The 16,871-nt window shown below is 38.6% G+C and overlaps 1 protein-coding gene and 1 non-coding gene across 2 annotated transcripts in view; both read right to left on the bottom strand.

Moving 5' to 3' along the window:
- Nucleotides 1-16,871, bottom strand: part of C29H8orf34 (chromosome 29 C8orf34 homolog) — a 238,264-nt gene that overhangs the window by 26,973 nt on the left and 194,420 nt on the right.
- On the bottom strand, nt 9,543-9,615 carry TRNAV-CAC (transfer RNA valine (anticodon CAC)). Its single transcript has one exon. It is a non-coding gene; the product is annotated as a tRNA-Val (tRNA).

Raw genomic sequence — 16,871 nt, 5'->3', positions numbered from 1 at the left:
GACCAGCTCAGTAGCACTGAGCAGCCCTGGTGTCCAGACTGTGGTCTTGAAATATCATTTCTCACTAAAACAAAGACTGTTCCAAGAAAAAAAAAATGGGCTGATTCCACATTTGGGTCAGGATGTGTACAGCATTAGCTGTTACATCTTGTGCTGCCCAATAGCAAGGAAGCTACCAGAGCCTAGCAGGGGCACAGCGAGATGACCCACAAACAAACGTGAAGCGCTCACGAGCCAGAGATGGAAAAATCCGAGTTTCAGCAACGATAATCTTTGCCATGAGTTGAAACCTACCAAATAGGTTTAAGTAAAGAATTGTTTATCTTCAGAAGTTAATAGGTAAACTTTTCATTATTTTGAAAACTAGCAAATAAAGAAGAGAAATCAGGCACGTATGCTGCCTTCCTTAGGAGAACTTAGGAGTCTTTCTCACTGGTCAAAAGGGTCTCTGAGCAAAAGTACCCCAACAAATAAATACAAAAGAAATGACAGAATTAAAATATTACCACTTTGCAACTACCAACGAATAGATACTGGTCTTAAGCATTTATGGCTGCTAAGATGATAAAATGAAAAACACCCAGATATTATGTCTCCTCTAGTCATGCCAAAAAGGAGCTTTATCCAGTTTCTGGATAAATTTCAGGAAAATAGAGAGAACTGAGGAACATGTGGAATTGTACCAAGAATACAAAGTTAGCAAAATTCAGACTGCGGAAAACTGTACAGGTCAAAATGGCCAGGGTTCTTTAACAGAATTATAAGAAAATGCAAGAAATGAAGGTGAAATCTATAGTTTAAAAAAGACCTAAAGGCATATTTGATGTTTGAAAGTTGGCAAGGTTAACAAAAGTGTCAAGGGATGCAAATTTGGGTAATTAAGCCATACATTTGATTTGGGTGATTTTCTATACTTGTGTTTTACTTTGTAATAAAAAGATATCTTAAACAGATAGCCAGTTCTAATATTAAACTGTATTGTTATGGATATAACTATAAAGTCCAAATGAAACTCTTAAAAAATGAGAGTGAAATGTTATAATGCTCTATTTATGGTTGGCTGTGTCTACATGGTCACGTATCTAATCCCCCACTGATCCAAATCTTTCGGTCTGTGTAAATGAGTCTATGTAAATTGTTGGTTATATATCTACAAAAGTAGTTAAAGGGCACTCTTATCATTCTGATTCAATCTTAAGCTAATCTAATTATAACACTGACCTCATAAAAATCAGTTGGCAATTTTGATTTTTACCATTTGAAATAATTAAGCCTCTAAATTCTGTTCCATTAAGCTTTTAAAAAAATCAATGGATGTCACTCAGGAATCTGTAAAGTACCTGTATAAATTCTCTGAGGTCAGTGAAAAATGAATGTCAGCCTCATAATTTAAACCAAACATACAATGTATTCTTTTAAAATTAAATTAACCTGTGTCTTTGCAAAATGCCTAAATGGCTAAGGTGACCAACTTCCTGAACTGTGACTCAGATGGGAGCCCGCAGGAAAACTGACACCCAGGGCTCAGGAAATAAATACCAAGACTTTCATGTCTCTCTTGTTCTCAGCCCACGTTTCCTTCATTTTAAAAGTGATCGGTGTTTTAGATAAGTAACAATACGAGGCACTTCTTTACATTGAGGGAAGCCTATTTTTCTAACAGATGCATGGACACAAATAATTTCGTGTTGGTTTCTCGTAATATATGTCTCTGATTTTTTAAATTCAACAACAGCAAAAAGACCAGTTTCACATTTCAGACACCTTTGCATTATTGAACACACATTAAAGAGCTACAGAATAATTTAAACTTTGTAAGAAAAATTCCTTTTCACTGACTTGTAAATAAATGCAGGTAGTATAATGCACATGTACCTTAAAAGCATATTTTTAATCCTTAACACATTCATTTGAGAAGGGCTAATTTCTGTTTTTTAATTGATCCTTAAGTGGTCCAAAGAGAATGCTATCTGCAGAATTAAGGTTCAAACCAAACAAATAAAATGTATGAATTAACATTATCTAGCCTGTCACAAACTTGGCAGCTGACGTCATAAACAGTGTCACTAGGAGTGGTGTGACATGCTTGGGGGAAGTGCATAGAAGCATGAGCAATTTTCCAAGAAAAAGAAGTGACCTCTAAATAAATAAGAGAACTAACTCAGAGGGGAAGACAAAGGAGGTCTTTAACCTACTCAGAGTATCACAGTGACTAAAAGAAGTTTTACCTGTAGTCTCTAGGGTAATTTGAAAAGGTAATTCCCACTAGCGTGTGTGTCACAGACTACAGTATTTCTTCTGTTTAATACGAGTTTAGTGTGAGCTGGTCACTGGACTAAGACTTGGCCTTGACTCTACGTATTGTCCGAACGTGGCAAAAGATGGTGATGTCCTAAAGAGTCAAGAGTGCAAAGGTTTTAGAGTCAAGCAAATATGAGTTCAGACCAAGGTTCTGCCACTTATGCTCAAGTGCAAGTTACGTAACTTCCCTGGGTCTCAACTTCCTCATCTGTAAGTGGTGATAACACCATGTGCCTCATGCGTCGTTGTGAGGATTAAAACGAAGTAATGTCTGAAAGGCGGGGAAGACCAGGCTAAAACCCTGGCTGTCATCACTGTGAATCAGGTAATCAGGGTAGGAAGTATCAGTACTAGTGTTAGGAGATTTTTAGCAAATGAAAGAGAAAACCAACCTCACAGCATGTAAGGTAGGAAAATCAGGGATGTGTTTTTCTTTAAGAATATAGCTGGGAAGGAAACCCGACTGGGGAAATCAGATGCTACTTTTTAATGTATCTGTTCTTATTTTTGTGTCACTTCCTTTAAAAGAATTGTGCACTTTCAATGACAGGTAATTGCTGAATAGCTTCACATACAAATAAATTTTCACTAGTAAATTCAAGGGAAAATGGAAGGTTGAGACTGAAGGTGAGATAAAAGGGACTTTAAAAAGTCTAGGACATCAGAAGTAGAGAGAAGCAAATGACACAAGTCGAGAGAAATGGATTGTTGAGAAAACGGAGTAAGACAGCATCCTTCACAAGACTCTGTTCCTGACCACTGCTCCCTCTTCAACCCCAGACCCTCCCAACACTCCAGTCACACTGAATCACCTCCAAGCTGACTGCCTTGGCCTAAAATAGTCACTCTTACATTGTCAGGTCCACAGACCCACCCTTAACATTTGCGGGGCCTGAAGCAAGAGGTCACACAGGCCCACACTTGCCAACAAATTATTGCATGTAATCTGTTCTCTTTTGATCAAACTTGGCAGGCCAGCTTCAGATTCAGAATTCTCATATTCCCTCAAGTTCTGCACCACAGCTTGGCAGAAAAGGGAGGGCAGGAAGGCAGCACGGGCCCCGCCCTCATTTCTTTGTGCCCTTCTTATCCCCTACGCCCTGCGCTGTGCCGCAAGGGTCTTTGTTGAGCGCACAGGTGGGGATCCCTGCCCCGTCGCGAAGCTAATTTACACCCTCCCACAACATCTGCCTCCTGCCCACTCCTCAGGCCTCGAATTGAGCTCTTGGGAAGGACGGAGTTGGGAAAGAGGCCCATGCAGGTCCAGGGGGTGGGCTTGGGGTCATCTGGGCAGCAGATTCCAGAACCCTGGTACTTAGCACATGGTCAGGCTCCAGGTGCACACGTGAACGTGATCTCATGAACTCCTCCTAGGCAGAGGGGTACAGCCTTGGACTGCTCTGAGGATACCATCAAAGCTGTCTGGGCAGCAAACACAACAATCTCTTGAACGTCCATAATATTCAGTGCAGGACTTGGTATTGAAAAATCACTCCAAAATACTTATAGGATGAATAAGGATCCTTACAAAAGGCACAAACTTCTAATTTAAGGTGCTAAATAATCAAAAAGATAGTAGAAGCGGTTAGAAGCATAGAAGGACAAAGACTTTGTGCAGAAGTTTTGAATAGTTCAGAAATGGCAGAAGCAGGGAGATTCTAGTGGCAAGGGGGAGAAATGTCACATTTTAGATCTAATTAGAAGCCACAGAAAATATAGTCTAAATATGAACTAGACAAAGACATTTGAAAAATGGACTATGTTTGGTTGGAGTTGGATAATGGCTCCAAAACACAGATGAAAAATAATAAACTCAAGGTAGAATATAAGTCTCAGTAAAGGAGTGAGATCCAGAGACCCAGAAAAAGAGATCTCCGCGCCCGGCAGCCACAGTGGTCGGTCCATCTGAGCAGAGCTCAGTGGCAGGTTTCTCCCCAGCAGTGTGCTTTGCACCGTGATTATCAGGGAAGCTGGATAAAACTTGGAAAGGAAACAAAGTAGGAAAAGATGTGGAGAAATCTGTGTACTGAAGGTATCTCTACAATTGTACTCTGCTAACAATAAAAAGGGTGTACTCCGCCCCGTCAGCCTAGTCTCACATTTTTGTAAACCACGGAGTGGTATCAGCGTTTACATGGATCACCTAACATCCAACAACCTTACGAACCACAATGCATTGAATCAAAGACAGGGCACAGAGTGTGGAACTCATGATGGTGTCCCAAGTATCTTTGATGCAGTACAGTTTTTCCTTTATGGTCTAAAACCGTTGCCCCTCTGGGAACTACAGCCCCAAGATGTTCTACAGGAAGAAATTTCTATGTTAATTCCTAGTCCAAAAAAGTGAATTTAATGTGCCTTACAGAACAAAGCTAACTTTGGGCCCCTGAAAAGGGCCAGACCACATCATAGAGGGTAAGAAGATATCTTCCATTCTCATGAAGGTATGCCCATCTTTAGAACCAAGTTCAAAGCAAACATCTTTTGAAGTCTTACTGAACATGACTGAACATTGAGGTTTATTACAATGTTTTTGCATGTGTTTGCATTTTGTGAAAACAGCTAGGATCAGAGGCAGAGGAGCCAAAAAGATTTCCTGCCAGGTCTGCGAATCTAAAAGCCAGAAATTTTAAGAGAAAAAAATAATTCTTTTAACATGTGTAGCCTAATTTTATACACTCTCAGTATTAATTGAGATAAATACTTGAAATCCTGGATACATTTTGACAATGTACTTCAGAGTCAAACTATTTAGCTTGGTCTCAAACTCATAGCAATACTGCAGGTTAGAAGTTAAATGTAACTCATCTTATGGCCATTGCTAGTTAGTTAAATACATCAATTTAATAAAGCCAAGCCATGAAAAGGCAGCCTCAATATTTTTAAAGATCACAGGTCTCCAAGGAAACAGTTCTTCTAACTCTTGCAGAATGCCCTTTGAAGCTCAGAGACAACACAAATCAAGCTAATCAAGGCACCTGCCACACGGAGTTTTTCCTTAGAATACTGGGAGACTTTTTTGTCACTCCTTTGGCAGAGCACCAGACCCAGGGCCGACAGCCACATACAATTAAGCAGACTGTGGCCCAGCCAAGGAGGTGAGTGGAAACAAATGTTGGCCACTTTTGTACATGAGAAAGAGCTTTGATGGCAAGTGAGATAAAACAATAACAACAATAAATTTTCAAATTTTTCAAATTTTCAAGAAGCTGAAACTAACCCAATGAAATTGATTGTAAAATACTCTACCATGCTGTAAGAGAAAGAAACACATAAATATAGAATTATAGAAACACAGCCAGATAGCAGTTCATATAAAAAAAAAAAAAAAAGAAGGGAACTTTAGGTGACTAGAACTCCAGTGTGTACCAGCAACGCAGCGGAAGCTACTGGAAAATCTATTTCAATAGTAGGCATCATTCATGAAAGCACAAGGAGCTCCTCCAGGCTGTTAGCAGCTGACCCGTGCATTGCTGATCAAGTCAGAGTATTGTACTGGAGTTCAGTGTGTTGGAAGCGGAGGTGATTAAAATGGAGAGAGGTGTAGAAAAAGCGTCACATGAGGGAGGATGGAAGACGTCGTTCGTTTTTCATCAGGACAGAAGACTTAAAGAAAAAATGAACTGAGATATTTAACTACCTGAAGATTTAAAAGATGGAGAGGAAATTAGAGTTCTTTCTTGTTCCAGAGAGCAAAATTAGGGCATATAGATAAAAGTTTCATGGAGATGGATTTTTCTCTCAAAATGAGGAGGCATTGTTCTAGAGCAGTATTAAAATATAGATGGGAGCAGGCAGTTTTAGGAGAGAGCTGCTGTCTGAAATCGTGGGGGCAAGATCAGGTGGTAGGAGTTCCTCATTGAGGGAAAAGTTGCCTTATATTCTTCTTGTGCTGAACTTCCGTTCCATTTCCTCCCCTTAGGAAACTTGATCTCTTCCTGAAGTTCCAAAGTCGGGCATCTAAACTGAGGCAGATTGGTACTATGGGGATAGTTAGACAGACTTTTGTTGTCCACTCTCATAAGCCTGCTGCATCTAATGCAGGACAATGAGGTAGGAAAGTCTTCAATGGTTAGCTTTGCTTTGGACAGTGGTGCCTGAATAATGAAGAAAAGGGGTCTCTTGAGAGTTTAATGTTGGGGAGCTCTCACTTCTGGCAGACTGGCTACTGAGGCCCCACGCTGGGAGAGATCAAGACAGCGGAGCTAATGGTGCGCATGTGGAGCAACAAGAAAATTCAAAATTACACGTTTCTAGTTTTCACTCCTTCTGCGTGAAGGCAGGCGAGATCCTCCTTGGTTGTTTTCGATTAAGTGAAGGGGCAGTATTTTCTTGTAAAGTTGGTAGATGTTAATTTTAAATTTGTCCAATAATTTAATATTTTTCCTCCCTTAAGTAAAATGGCTATGTATATAATGGGTAGAAAAATGTGAATTTGGCTACACATATGCAAATATTTGGCTAGAACGGTTCAGAGAAAAACAGACTGTGTGATATGTACGTGTATATGTGTCTATATAGAATTTTTAAAACACTGCTTTCTTCAAAAGCTCTGGCATTCTTGGAAATGCAAACAGGTAAAGCTAAAATAATTAATTTTTATTTTCAGCACTACTGTATGGAATGCCTGCAAGATGATAGCTGTGCTAGTGTTTCTAAGAATAGTCGCAGGAAAAGCAAATGTAAGTCTCACAGCCTTTACGGCTGAGTTTAGAACAGTTTTCCACCTTTGAGGAAAGCCATGACCGTTTGCTAAGGAAGCCTACTTACTATATTTCTTATTTAATCGGGTGAGCCTGTAAGACTAGCACAAGAAGTCTAGGAATAATCTGCACGTTCTACAGTCTCTGCTCGGGGTGAAGAGACGCGCGGCTGTGAGGGGCCCCCAGGCCCCCGTGCAGACAGCAAGCCGCCACCGTCCCTTATAACTCTTCCTGCCTGAATCTGGGAGAAAGTTAGCAGACTTGAAAAGCTCAGTTAAAGACAGATAGTTCTTAATAATGACGCTACACTCCCTGGATTCATGGAACTAATGTAAATATGTTCATATATCACTTGCTTCGGGAGAAGACACTCCAGCCTGACAGTCGCAGCCACGTCAACTGCTGACTAAGGAGTGTGGCTTGAATTCAACTTCATAAAAGAGCCGTGCTGTATTGCCATCTGGACTCTAGGTTAGCTTGGAAATCTGCTGCTATGATACAAAGGCTGGGGTTACCAAAAACCAGTAAGCCAACAGGAAAAAAAATCAAATAAATCTACATGGGGCATCAGAGGGGAGGCAAGCCCGTTTTATTGTTCCTACGAGACCCCTGCCTCCGTGACTTCTCCTGCTGCCATCACAGGCTGGCCACAGCGCCCTTCATTTTGTGACTCGGTGAACAGACCAGAAGCCCCCCGAAGGATGAAGGCTGAACCTCCTCACAGATGCGTCCCCAGTGCGATCAGAGTGCTAGGCATCCAGCAGACACCTGTAAACATCTGCTGATCGACTGAATGATACTCTGTTGGGCTATTTCCATCCAAGAACCCAAGATAATCTGGAGCAACTGTGAACAAGTTCCGCAGTTACCGTTTTTAGTATCTGACATATAAATAGCCTCAGCTCATCCTTCCTGCATATGTAGAACGTCGGTTTTATGAGTGAAAATACTCAGTTCAGAGAGGCCATATTACTTGCCTAGTATCTCAGAGCTAAAGACACTGAAGTCAGATATAACCTTGGGCTGTAGAACTCTGGAGTCCAAGGTCTACCCATTGCACATTGTCTTTAGTTCTTGGAACAAATATAAGATTTGGCTTGGTCTATATTTAAATTTGGAAAACTTTGCACAGACTCATCATAAAATTCAATGCAGGCAGTATTTTTATTTTTAACCTAGCAAACTTGTTAACATGAACTGGTTAAGGAGCATCCTTGCCCCACTGTCTCCCGAGCTTAACAGTAGATACTTTGAAGGGACACAGAAGTTACAGAACTTTCCTATCGATGGTACAGGGTTCAATCTTCATTTTCAAAGCTGGCTTGAAAGACCTTGATTATAAGAAAAGTGCAATAACAGATAATATATAAATAATAAAAGTTCACTTTTTATCAGTTGCACAGCAAGACTGAAATGGAACTAAATTTATTTCCACTCTAACATTTTGACTGTGGAATGCAAGTACACTGATACGATGCTCATTATTCATGTTATGATGGGAGAATTGTTTCAATGTGTGAATAGTATACTCGGTATGCATCTGATCAGTCTGTGTGTAAATCATCTATTAAGCCTTCTGTCAACTGCGTTTAACTAAGTATGAGTTCTCTTTCATCTATAGGAAGAAATACCCGTATGTGAAGACTCTGGATTTTCACAAAGAAACAAGCTAGTCCTGTTCAAAATCATATCAATCAACACCATTTGAGTTAATCAAGAGTCTGATGAGGATATTTATTTATAGATAGAGCATGTAGATTGTTGTGGTGTGCAGATTCACCCCCAAACTAGTCCCATTTAGCTTAACATTCCTTACTATCCTTCCAATGAACACATCAGTGAACTTAAAAAACAAACCGAAACCAAAAAAAAAAAAAATACAGAGTACTTAACTAAGATGATATTTAAATTTTCCTACTTTAAAAGAATTATTTTCCATTAAGCATAGATACCCTCTCTTCATCCTTCAGGACTCAATTTAGAATCAGAATTACCATGCCCCTCCCCTCAGCACTGCACACTTGGCAGAACGCCCAGCACAAATGCTTAGCAAATATTTGGGGATATTGTTATGAACATTGACATGAATACATCAATGATTTATGAATGATAATGAGTGAATGAACGGCAGGCTAGAAATTTAGTAGAATTACACTTTTCAAAATAGAATAAGTTAGTTTCTAATCGAATTAATTCTCAATAGAAGACCTCACTAATCTGGAATACAACTTTCCTTTGACAGTGAAATCATGACAGTTCTTTCAAGGTTGAACCTGGGCTCTACTTTGAAGTCAGTGACCCTGACTGATTCTGTTATTTTCTAGAAATATCCCTTACACATGCCTAGTAAGATATACTTACTGCAAGTTGTGAGGAAGACATTTGAAACAATGTGAATATTTATAATGACACAGCACACATCATTTCATTGGAATGAGCAACCAAAAAATGCATTCTAGTTGTGTTATCGAATTTTCTTTTTATGTTTTTTTTGGCGGGGGAGGTAATTAGGTTTATTTATTTATTTATACTTTTTGAGGGAGGTATTGGGGATTGAACCCAGGACCTCATGCATGTGAGGCACACGCTCTACCACTGAGCTATACCCTCCCTCCTCAAATTTTCAGTTTTATACAAAGTTCAGAAATCTCCTAAGAGCTTAAATATTTCCAAGAAGATTTGGAATACAAAAAAAAAAAAAAATTTAAGTACTATTTGTTAACTAAAGGTTAAGTAACTATTGAAAAGTGTTTTGATATGACTATCCTATGGCTAGACAAATTACATAGATATACACATAGTACAGGTGCCCTGAGAGATCTTGGCTTTTGCGTAAAACTAGACTTTTTGTGTAAATATTTCAATATATACTTCTTCCATGCTTGATGGACTATGACATTCATTTCTCCTTAAAAGTTTCTAAAGAAGAATTTCAAAGATAGAGCCTATTAGAGTTGTCTTTGCATTTCCATCTTCTTAAAAATCCCAGAGGTTCTCTGTGCAAATAGTACAGCTTCACTTAATTCTGACATTAATTCACTATGATCAGGAGGGACTTTGGAATTCTTTTCCAGGCTCTAGATTTAGTCAAGTTTCAAGGTAATTTGGGTGGGTTACGTTTACTTAACGTCTTCTTTGGCCTCAAGGTTCCAACCTTCACCTGCTGTTTAACATTCCTTCCCAGATTTTTAAAAGCCTTGTTTACATGGAAAAGGAATTTTACACCTTAATACAAAGTAATCATGAAAGAATATACTTGTCAACTTTACTCCTGGTGGCAGGTTTTGCCTTCTTTTCCCCACTTTGAACTAAGGTAGCAATTTAACATAGCTTTAGGGGAAAAAAAATGTAAAAGTAACACTTTCAGGATATACTTTTCCATTTCTAAGGTCAACGGTATGTGTTATTAGTTTACGGTATGATTTATTAGTTTGTTTTTGCCCATAGCATAAAAAGATCCATGTTGCTCTATATTTTTAGGCACTTTGTTTAACCAAATTACTCTTGCCATTGTTTCCAAGTAATTAAAAAAAAATTAATACATGCACAGAATTGATTGCAAGAACATACTAGACATCAACCACAGAAATGGGAACCTGTACAGAATGTAGGGGGCTTGTTTTCAGGGCTTCCTGCTTCTGACGGGAGCTGGCTTGATCCCTGTAGCAGCCACAGAAAAGCTTGGCACCACTGACCATGACTGTTCCTCTCCAGAAATGTCATGGAAGGGCCACGCATGACAGAGCAAAGTTAGTAGTCAATTTCCACAATATGCAGCATGTTATTGACACATCAGAATCCTCTTTATCATGTTAGAAACCATATTCTAAAAAAGAAACAAAAAAAGAATTTGAAAGTATAATTCGTGGGACTGGGCCTATCTGAGTCATATGGAATCTGCATCTGCAAAGTTCTAAAGGAGGGTCATGTCAAAGCACCTGAGGCTCGCAGTTGTCTATCTTCTTTACACTTCCCCTTTGCAGAGGTACTATGTCAAATAGTAAAACAAGTGATCAGAAATGACTTCTGTGGCACAAAGACCAAGTTCAATCCTCGACTGACATTGAATCTAACTCTTCCAACCTCTGGGAGGCTCTCCTGCCTCTAAACTGATGTTATGTATTCAGTCTGTATTATACAATTTACTCAACACCTTTCATCTTGGTGTATTTAGATAATCCTCCTAAGAGAATCAGAATGTCTCGAGGGTTAAAACCATTTCACTTTCTACCTTTCTTCTCTGAAGTTTATGCAATGAGTGTGGTGAGAGGGGCCATATTAATAACTTAATAAATACATCTAGTTGATTAACGGAACTGGGCACTTGCTCAGTGTTCACAAGCACATCTATATGATCCAAGGGTGCTCATTTTTTATAAAATACTGATCATTTGCTCTGTATGTTTTCAATATTCCAATGTTATGACCAGAAATATGCTATTTGTCATTTTCCTTTAAGCATTCCTTGAGGAACAAAATAATTCATAGCAGTACAGAGCTTTATAAGATACTATCTATCATTTTTTAAAAAATCAGCATTCTTTGGTGGATTGGTAGGGAATTGGAGCCATACTCTTCTCAAGGAAACAAAAAACTATCTACAAATTTATGGGGAGTTTCCTGATATTAATTAAAAAAACACACCCATAATTCAAAGCTAGCTAAAAAGAAATGGCTGGTCTAAACATACCACATAACGTTGAAATTAGAAATATTTTCCCCTCAACCAGTCCGTCTCTGATCCACAGAATATGGCATCTCATTGATATTTTATGGAAGAATGGAAGAAAATTCCTCCACTTTAATTAAATTTGAAAAATCCTGATCACATCTCATATACTTAGCTCTGTGGAATTCTCTAGAAGGATACAAGTTCCTGGGAGACAGGCCTGGGAGCCTCAGCCGTGCATCCACAATAAGTTTTGCCAGTGATACCCAGAAGAAGTGACCTGTCAGTTTCTACAGCATCATTCTCTGTATTTCTACCCGGATTCTTAGTATCAGTGATGTGCTGGTAGAAGTTTCAGAGTCAGTTCTCTAGAGGAAAAATTAAGGCTCTTAGTATGCAGCATTTGCTGATTTCTGTAGTTTAAATATTCCAGCAGGGCTGATTTCAAGCTGCCAATGTGATGTCACTGTCCACAGAGTTGGGAAAGATGGCACTACCAGCTCCGGGGAGCCACTGTGAGCCAGCTCCAGCACATGCTCAAAATGCTACTTCTGACAATCTGGTCGAAGGAAGGGAGCATCCTAGATGACAAGGCTGGACTCACAGTTATAAGCCTTGCCAGGGAAATAGTTTAAAAGGTTTCGAGGGATTGTTTGTTCATGGACTCCAAAGGGAGGGAAGCTGAATTTAATGAGACATCAACACCACCTGTGGAAGGTAAAAGGTACTAAATTTTGATCACTCTAAATAAGAAAGAGCTTTCTCACAAGTTTAACAGAGGTGTGTTCTTCATCTTGAGGTCTTAGCTTCCTTTAGCCTGGAGAAGTTGAGGAAAAGTTGGAGGATCTCAAAGCAGATGTTTGAGAATGGAACTGCTATTAGGGTTCTCCGTATCCTTTGAGCCTGTGAAGTTGGGACTGCAATTAACTCAAACATAATGAGCTCTCAGACTTTTATCTTGTGATTTGACCTTGCGATATACCTGAATTTATATGAGATTTTAAGAAATTATTTGTAATATGATTAATTTTTTAAATTAACAGAACAAATTTTTTATTTTTAAAATTTTAATCCAATGTAAATTTTACTAATAATTTCAGAAAGCAATGTCATAACAAAATAATTAATACATCCGTTCTATCCTCTTATTATCTATCTATTCAGGCTTGAAGATTTTTGTTTGTTTGTTTCCTTTAATACAGCCAAATATTTCTAACAGCTGTTGTTACACCTTTATATCAAACAAATCCTAACCCATAGTTTTGGAGACTAATTGTAATTCAGTCCTTTAACCCCTCAACACAATGTGAAATGCAAAAGTTTTAGCTTTCCAGTGAGACCCTGTATACAACCACTTCACACAATCTACATTTTTCTAATAAGGTTCGCCAAGTACTAAGTCCTTTAGCCTTTGTGATGTTTTCAAGCACAGTGGTAAGCTGGTCCACTTGGTCCTTAAAATGATCTAAAAACAATAATCCTCCTCTGAACCTTGTTGTTGTCCTGGCAGTCAACTCTAATCCCTCCACCCAGTATTAGGACATGGTTCTACTTGAAATGCCATGTAATTGAAATTACAAGCTCTGTGTTCTTCCTGGAAGCAAGCCAGAATATTTGAAATCTGCTTAGAGCAAGCATATATTGAGCAAGGAACTGTCATATTACAATATGGGATAAATTATGGTCACTGCTCCAGCTTACCCAAGGGTCCACTAGCATTAAACACAACATGAATTTCCTAAAACACTGAGGTTTCCAATAATAGAGTCCCTTTTCCATTATTATTGGAGAAGGATCTTCTGCCTTCTCCAATAATAATGCTTTGTTTTCCTATTCTTTTGTGCATGGTGCCTTCCAGCTAGTATATGCTCAAACAATTTTGGAAGAACAAAATACAGTATAAAATCCATAGGCTTTAGAACAAAAGAGAATGTCCCTTGAATTCCAGTTCCAACATATACTAACTCTGTAACTATGGATATATTAACTTTTTAGGGCTTCTATTTCTTAATCTTGAAAATTAGGGCTAATAATGCCCGCCTCATTGGAATACTATGAAAATGAGAGATAATTTTCTGTGAAGCCCTCAGACCACTGTAAGAACAGAGTAGACACAGATTTAATGAGCTATGATGACAATGAGGATGATTAACTGATTCCAAGAAAAGATAATTTCCCTGGACATTCTGACTCTCCAGGAGCAGTGTACCAAAGCAAATCGGTCTACTCTATTCATGTGGATTTTAGAATTTTCAGTTTGTGGATCATAGAAAGCTTTAACTTTTTTATTGTGGTAAAATAAACATAACATTTATGATTTTAACCATTTGAAAGTGTACAAGTCAATGACATTACGTACATTCACAGTGTTGTGCAACCATCACCACAATGTAATTACAGAAACTTTTCATCTCTCCAAAAGAAAACCCCAAACCATCAGGCAATGACTCCCCTTCCTCCCCTCCTTTCCTCCCTTAGCAATTCCTAACCTGCTTTCTGTCCCTATGAATTTGCCTTTTCTGGATATTTCATATAAATGGAATCATACAATATGTGACCTTTTGTGTCCAGCTTCTTTCACTTAGCATAATCTTTTCAGTGTTCCTCCATGTGGTAGCATGATCAGAACTTTGCAATTTTATGGCTGAATAGTATTCCATTGTATTGTATCTTGTACTACATTTTGTTTATCCAAAAGTTGATGCGCATTGGGTTGTTTCCACCTTCTGGCTATTGTGAATAGTGCTACTATGAACGGCCATAAAGGAGTTTTCCTCGGAGCACCTGTTTTCGATTATCTTGGGTATATACCTAGGGGTGGAATCATTGGGCCGTATAGTAATTCTATGTTTAACAGCTTTAATTTTGTGCCATTAAAAATTGCAAAAAAGAAATTTTAAAAGTTTAGTATAAACTTACCATAGGACCCAGCAATTTCACTCCTAGGACTCTTCCACAAGAAATAAAAACATGTCTCTAGAGAAAGATTTGTATGTGAATCTTCATAGCAGCAATACTCATAATAGTTCAATATTGGAAACAACTCAAATGTCTAGAAACTCATGAAATTATAAACAGAATGTGGTATATCCAGCAATGGAATATTACTATTTTTCAGTGAAAAAAAGAGTGAACAACTGATCATATTACAAAATAGATGAACCTCAGATGCATTATGTTAAGTAAAAGAGGCCAGACACAAAAGACCACATGCTATATAATTTCATTTGCATGAAATGTCCAGAATAGGCAAATCTGTAGAGACAGAAAGTAGACCAGTGGTGGACTGGGACTGGGAGTAGAAATAGAGATTAACTGTAAATAGGATACGAGGAATCTTATGGGGGTGATGGTAATGTCTTAAAACTGGAATACGATGATGCTTGTACAACTCATGCTACTAACTAAAAATCATTGAACTATATATTCAAAATAGGTGAATTTTATGATACATAAATTATATGTAAAGTAAAAACAGCCGCACAGGGGAAAATGCAAGGTGAAAACATGTGATCCCTCCTGTTACCCACTGTTACTTCAGGTTCAAAAATTCATCATCCTACTCAAGGATTACAAAGACTCCTAACTGGTGTCCTTGCCATTTCTCCATCCAAAGGTAACCAGATCAGGTAGCCACCAGGTCATTTCTTCTAATATTCCACAATTAACAGAACATGCTCAGAGGTGTCCAGAGATCTCTACTGTCCTCACTCCAGCGTGTAGGAAGAGAACGGTGTCTCAGAAAACAAAGCAAGCAAGAGCTTCAAGAATAAAGACATGGTAGTCAACTATGCCAATTTCCACAAAAAGATTAAATACAATGAAGGCTCACAGTAATTCACTGGATTTGGATACAAAGAAATAAATATTCACTTTTGCAGTAAATTAAAGAACTAATACGTGGAAAGGAAGCTGAGTTTCTCCAGGATTTTGATGTCAAGGGCATGACGGGAAGGAGCAGTAGTAACTAAGAGTGAAACATGAAACAATTCATGTATTTGTTTGCTATTAGGAGATACTTGAGGATGTCCATAGCCTGAAGAAAAAAACAGGAAAAGAGGGATTGAGAATAGAACCGAAGCAAGAGGTCAGATGTTTTTAGAAAGAAAGAAAGAATTTTCTTAAGAGTTATTCTGAAATAAATAGGATAATACTAACCTCTTCTTGTGAGACTGGATGAAAACGCAGATGAGGGGTTCGTCTACAAGAGGATAGGTTTATGGGACCTTAAGAGAATTCACACTTAACGGATCTAAGTTTTGTTTATTGGTTTGGTTTTATTTGTTGTTGGTTTTGTTGTCTTGAGAAGTAGGGAGCTAGGAATAGGTTTGGAGTAGCTGATACAGAAAATGAGACTGGAAGCAGATCAAGGAGAGATGAATGGACTGTCAAGGTGAACTGAGAAATAAAATTAGGGGGCATTACTACTGCATTGCAACAATCTCCATAATTACGTGATTTCTTTCTGTCAGGCTCATCAGCCTGTGTGTAAAATACAGTGAGAATGGACTGGATGGGCCCAAGGCTGGACGTCAGCAGCAAAGGAAGGCTGAATGGACCAGGTATTGATGTAGTGCACCACTGAGGTCTCAGCCAATACGCAGGCAATGCTAGGGGCTGGCGTTCTCAAAGAAGTCAAAGAAGGGGAGTAGTGGGACTAAGGGAGTGAGAAAACGGAAAGGAGGGTGTTATCTGTAGAGATGATACACTGGAGTTTGAATCCAGAGACAGAACAGAACTAGGTCTCATAAGGTCCAGGGTGTGCCCACAGATGTCTCATATTGGATAGAAGCTATTGAAGAATAGAATGTAAAGGCATTCTGAAGATAGCATGTTGGATACGTTACTTATACCAAGTGTGGAAGTATTCACTGACTAAGGAATGTGAGCGCTAAGCTGACACTGCATCAAATCATAGGAACCTCAGAGAAAGAAGAATTTTTATCTAGAGTTGAAAATGACTGGTCAGTAAGTTGCAGTGGAGAAGGAGGATAAACATAGTGTTGCCTCTTATGACTGGTATGTGAAAATAATGAGTATTTGCATAAAAAAGGATGAGTGATGAAGATATGTCTGGGAGACTATTAGGTTTCCCCTAAGGACAGAAGATGAAGGCAGCAATAGGTAAACAGGTGAAAATAAGAGGATTTTATTTTCCATAGGGTAAGAGTTTAAAATTAGATAGTTTTAAAGGCATT

The sequence above is a fragment of the Camelus bactrianus genome, chromosome 29 (assembly GCF_048773025.1).
Source record: "Camelus bactrianus isolate YW-2024 breed Bactrian camel chromosome 29, ASM4877302v1, whole genome shotgun sequence".
Lineage (NCBI taxonomy): Eukaryota > Metazoa > Chordata > Mammalia > Artiodactyla > Camelidae > Camelus > Camelus bactrianus.
This window is presented reverse-complemented; position numbering and strand designations above follow the sequence as displayed.